The sequence below is a fragment of the Mytilus californianus genome, unplaced genomic scaffold (genome assembly GCF_021869535.1).
Source record: "Mytilus californianus isolate M0D057914Y unplaced genomic scaffold, xbMytCali1.0.p SCAF_5, whole genome shotgun sequence".
Lineage (NCBI taxonomy): Eukaryota > Metazoa > Mollusca > Bivalvia > Mytilida > Mytilidae > Mytilus > Mytilus californianus.
Genome location: NW_026262701.1, coordinates 22,085,366 through 22,091,834, shown reverse-complemented (window position 1 = coordinate 22,091,834; position 6,469 = coordinate 22,085,366).

Below are 6,469 nucleotides of genomic sequence, written 5' to 3'. Positions count from 1 at the left end.
CTTGTCACGAGACACAGCAATAATGGCATGTGACTGTAGAGGCGCATAAGGGATGAAAATAATAAGGCAGTGGCTATTTTGCCGGCAGTGAAAATATGCTATTATGCCAGCTCTAATAAAAATATCTTTATTAAAGCCGGCATATTTATATAGCAATGACTATTTTAATATTTTCTTTGAAAAGTAGAACGAAATTGTGCATTGTCAGCATAAAAAAATCAAATTATTACTCATATCGTTAAATAAAATATTTCAGTATCAGTATTTCATACAGAAGTCCATTACTAGTAATAGACTTCTGGTATTTGAGATACAAATAAGGGAGTCATTTGATTTTTAGAGGGGGGGGGGGGGCTAGGATGAAATTTGAAAAAAGGCACTGAGGACAGTAGTTTTAAGTAAAAAAAAAGGCAGGATGAGCAACTTGGCCGCAAAAAAAGGCAAGATGACAATTTATGTAAAAATAAGTCAGGATAAACTAATAAAAAAAGGCAGGACCGAATAGAGTGAAAAATAAAAAGGCAGGACAGAGATTACAACTTAAAAAAAATGCAGGACCAAATTTTTCATCCTAGCCCCCCATAAAAATCAAATGGTAGCTTCCTAATCGTTTAAAAACATTTATCAGTCAAAGTAAAAAAAAAGAATTTGAAAAAAGAAATAGAAAATAAAAATATTGAGAATCCATTGGTAGCAATGAAATCATATCAAAATAGTAAACTGATGAAATTACTTCTAAAGCCATGCAGTCACAGTCAATTAAGTGCTACATGAATGCATAAGAATAAAATCCCAGATTTTTCAACTGTATATGTTGTAACTTGAAATACAAAAGTAAAAATTCTCATTGCATATAAACAATTTGATAATTTTGAACATTATGCAATCTAACAAAATCAATCACATAACTTCATGATCAAATATGTTTAAATTTAATTTGCTTTTAAAATAATAGTCAGTTCTTTGAATTGCATATCTGCCGATGTAAACACAATCGTTTTTTACTGGCAAAATTGGCTTCCGCTTACCTAGAGCCGGCAAAATAGCCACTGCCAAATAATAAATCATGCAATTTTGCCAAATTACCAGTTCTGTAACTCGCCCTCAAACGATCATTGTGACAGATTTCAATACACATTTTATTGAATTTTACAACAACGTAAAATTTGGTCGTTTATATATATATAGATTTAAAAAAATATAGATATAACTTTCTAACTTTTTTGCCGATAAAAAATCTTTATATTCTCACGTCGAATAACTATACGCCTTTTGATTTCTTTAATCACCGTGCCGAGTATAATACACGTGCTTTAATAACAACAACAAAAAATACGCTTGCTCAATTATTATAAAGTATTTTGTCAATCTGTTGTTTGGTAAAAACCTCGTTATAATTCAGCTTTCAATCTTTTACTTTTGCATGCTAGACTTTATAATAGCTGCACTCAAGGGGCTTGCACCGCCGGGCTCTAATGTCAAAGTACAGTACACATGCTTTTTAGTGCGTGTTTTTTGTTTTAGTGTCGGAAGTTCAGTACACGTGCTTTTTAGTGCGTGTTTTTGTTTTATTGTCGGAAGTTCAGTGCGAATGGTTCACATTTGTATCGATATGTGTTGCTTTGTATTGCTTCACTTTGTATGTGTTTTAATAAATTGTATATGCTGCTGTGCCGTTTGTAGTTGTCGTATTATGTATCAGGATTAAACTTCACAGCCGGTTATCAGAAGAGCCCATGCTCCATGTTAATCATATTTGTATGTAAAAATTAAGTATCAGTATACGAACATCCGAGTTAAAAGACTTTGTACTTACACTTAGTTTTCTTTCGTATTTTTCATTCACTGATGGTCACTTCGTATGTACTGTTTGCTATGTTTCACTTTTTAGGAATTTATCTGCAGGGGACTGCTACTCTTGTAAACATAATGTAATCACCGAAGTCTCACGAATAAAGGAAAAACTCTTGTAACATGAATGGAAATATTTACTTTTGATCGTCGAGGTAGTGAACTGTATACAACTTTTATTTATAAAGAAGTGCATTAACAGACGGCTTTTTATATTATACATTTTTGTATAAAGAAAAATTCTAATAAACTAGAAAAAAATACAAGAAAGAGCATTAAGATTCGTCTATGACGACTATTTATCATCCTCTGAAACTCTTCTCGAGAACGCAAATTTTCCAATCCTACAAGTGAGACACATCAGAACAATGGCACTTACACTAAATTTTCTTTCATATATGTTGGAAATAACACAGGTAAAAACTACCGCATATGGTAAGAAATCGTTTAGCTTCGATGCTGCTTTAAGTGGAATAGTTGACCAGAAAACAGTTTCACCCTTTTTATAGAAGTCTTGTTCAGTCCATTCAGGAGTGGATCGGACTGACTTCGCTCTGCATGCAAGGATTTCTTAAAAGATTTTCAAGCATATTATGCTGCATAATTGCAATTTATATTTTTTAGTTTTTAGTAAAAAAAAAAAACATAAAAAATTCTGAAAATATTAAGCTGCAAATTTTTGAAAATTATTATTCTTTTTTATAGTATGTCTTAGTGCTTCATATATATGCTTTTTGTTTTAGCAATATATATATATATATATTTAAATTCAAGAGTCTATCCTAAATTGAGGTAAATTTTATGGCCTTCCAAATACTGTTTCGATCCCTAACATCACTGAAAAGACATTAATTGTCGAAATCCGGATATGGTGTACTAATTTTTGCACCTTTTGTTTGCGGTATACCATCTTTTCCGCAAGTTTATTGTTTTCTGTTTGGTATTAGATTATTAATTTTTAAAGATCCATTTTGTTACATCTTGTGATCCGTTTATTTGGCAATCGCCAATGGCAGTCAGCAGGGTTTAAGAACATCAGTTGTTCGACCTGTTAGTCAAATGCGTTTTGTTAAAATATACTTTTTCACTTTTTTGGTCTTTTGGGAAATGTTGTTTGTGCTGTATTTAGACCCCTCTACCAAGAAATTTGTTTTGCATGCACACGTATAAAATTTGCGGTTTTTATCCAACGCAATCATAGGTTTGAACGTCGTTTTCAATTTAGACTTGTTTACATTTTTTCGTTTGGGCTTGTATTATATTTTCCTTCGGGTTTATATGATCCGTTCATCCTTTTTCGACTCTTTAAAATTCAAGAGTCTATCCTAAATTGAGGTAAATTTTATGGCCTTCCAAATACTGTTTCGATCCCTAACATCACTGAAGAGACATTAATTGTCGAAATCCGGATATGGTGTACTAATTTTTGCACCTTTTGTTTGCGGTATACCATCTTTTCCGCAAGTTTATTGTTTTCTGTTTGGTATTAGATTATTAATTTTTAAAGATCCATTTTGTTACATCTTGTGATCCGTTTATTTGGCAATCGCCAATGGCAGTCAGCAGGGTTTAAGAACATCAGTTGTTCGACCTGTTAGTCAAATGCGTTTTGTTAAAATATACTTTTTCACTTTTTTGGTCTTTTGGAAAATGTTGTTTGTGCTGTATTTAGACCCCTCTACCAAGAAATTTGTTTTGCATGCACACGTATAAAAATTGCGGTTTTTATCCAACGCAATCATAGGTTTGAACGTCGTTTTCAATTTAGACTTGTTTACATTTTTTCGTTTGGGCTTGTATTATATTTTCCTTCGGGTTTATATGATCCGTTCATCCTATTTCGACTCTTTAAAATTCAAGAGTCTATCCTAAATTGAGGTAAATTTTATGACCTTCCAAATACTGTTTCGATCCCTAACATCACTGAAGAGACATTAATTGTCGAAATCCGGATATGGTGTACTAATTTTTGCACCTTTTGTTTGCGGTATACCATCTTCGCCGCAAGTTTATTGTTTTCTGTTTGGTATTAGATTATTAATTTTTAAAGATCCATTTTATTACATCTTGTGATCCGTTTATTTGGCAATCGCCAATGGCAGTCAGCAGGGTTTAAGAACATCAGTTGTTCGACCTGTTAGTCAAATGCGTTTTGTTAAAATATACTTTTTCACTTTTTTGGTCTTTTGGAAAATGTTGTTTGTGCTGTATTTAGACCCCTCTACCAAGAAATTTGTTTTGCATGCACACGTATAAAAATTGCGGTTTTTATCCAACGCAATCATAGGTTTGAACGTCGTTTTCAATTTAGACTTGTTTACATTTTTTCGTTTGGGCTTGTATTATATTTTCCTTCGGGTTTATATGATCCGTTCATCCTATTTCGACTCTTTAAAATTCAAGAGTCTATCCTAAATTGAGGTAAATTTTATGGCCTTCCAAATACTGTTTCGATCCCTAACATCACTGAAGAGACATTTAATTGTCGAAATCCGGATATGGTGTACTAATTTTTGCACCTTTTGTTTGCGGTATACCATCTTTTCCGCAAGTTTATTGTTTTCTGTTTGGTATTAGATTATTAATTTTTAAAGATCCATTTTGTTACATCTTGTGATCCGTTTATTTGGCAATCGCCAATGGCAGTCAGCAGGGTTTAAGAACATCAGTTGTTCGACCTGTTAGTCAAATGCGTTTTGTTAAAATATACTTTTTCACTTTTTTGGTCTTTTGGAAAATGTTGTTTGTGCTGTATTTAGACCCCTCTACCAAGAAATTTGTTTTGCATGCACACGTATAAAAATTGCGGTTTTTATCCAACGCAATCATAGGTTTGATCGTCGTTTTCAATTTAGACTTGTTTATATATATATATATAAATAAGTATATATAAAAAAAAAAATAAAAAAAAAAAATATTTGCACCTTTGTTTGCGGTATACCATCTTCGCCGCAAGTTTATTGTTTTCTGTTTGGTATTAAATTTAAAGTTAAGATCCATTTATTACACCTTGTGATCCGTTTATTTGGCAATCGCCAATGGCAGTCAGCAGGATTTAAGAACATTTGTTGTTCGACCTGTTAGTCAAATGCGTTTTGTTAAAATATACTTTTTCACTTTTTTGATCTTTTGGAAAATGTTGTTTGTGCTGTATTTAGACCCCTCTAACAAGAAATTTGTTTTGCATGCACACGTATAAAAATTGCGGTTTTTATCCAACGCAATCATAGGTTTGATCGTCGTTTTCAATTTAGACTTGTTTATATATATATATATAAATAAGTATATATAAAAAAAAAAATAAAAAAAAAAAATATTTGCACCTTTGTTTGCGGTATACCATCTTCGCCGCAAGTTTATTGTTTTCTGTTTGGTATTAAATTTAAAGTTAAGATCCATTTATTACACCTTGTGATCCGTTTATTTGGCAATCGCCAATGGCAGTCAGCAGGATTTAAGAACATTTGTTGTTCGACCTGTTAGTCAAATGCGTTTTGTTAAAATATACTTTTTCACTTTTTTGATCTTTTGGAAAATGTTGTTTGTGCTGTATTTAGACCCCTCTAACAAGAAATTTGTTTTGCATGCACACGTATAAAAATTGCGGTTTTTTTCCAACGCAATCATAGGTTTGAACGTTGTTTTCAATTTAGACTTGTTTATATTTTTTCGTTTGGGCTTGTATTATATTTGCCTTCGGGTTTATATGATCCGTTCATCCTATTTTGACTCCTCAAAATTCAAGAGTCTATCCCAAATTGAGGTAAATTATGTGGCCTTCCAATAACCGTTTTGATTCCTAACATCACTGAAGAGACATTAATTGTCGAAATCCGGATATGGTGTACAAAAAATATTTGCACCTTTGTTTGCGGTATACCATCTTCGCCGCAAGTTTATTGTTTTCTGTTTGGTATTAAATTTAAAGTTAAGATCCATTTATTACACCTTGTGATCCGTTTATTTGGCAATCGCCAATGGCAGTCAGCAGGATTTAAGAGCATTTGTTGTTCGACCTGTTAGTCAAATGCGTTTTGTTAAAATATACTTTTTCACTTTTTTGATCTTTTGGAAAATGTTGTTTGTGCTGTATTTAGACCCCTCTAACAAGAAATTTGTTTTGCATGCACACGTATAAAAATTGCGGTTTTTATCCAACGCAATCATAGGTTTGAACGTTGTTTTCAATTTAGACTTGTTTATATATATATATATATATATATATATATATATGCTACAGTTAACGTGGTGTTGGTTTTATAACTATTCATTTGCATGTTGCATTTTGCATGCCTTGTTTTATGTGTTATTGTATATCGGTGAAATGCTTTACTTACTTACTTACTTGTACTTGAATTTGTTGCAGTGATATTTTCAATGAAGTTTACAATGGTATTTTTGTGCTGTGTGTTATTTTCATATTTTCACTGTTTTGTTTTTATTTCTTATGTAAAAAGTTTTCTGATAAGTTCTGTTGTGACCATTGAATTTCTCAGTTTTTAAATATTGATTTGGTTATATTACTCCTAATCTCATTGTTAGTTTTACTTGTTTAAATCTGAGCATTGTGCTTAGCATTGTGTATGAGTTTCATAACCTTTTAAAGTTTACATGAGGC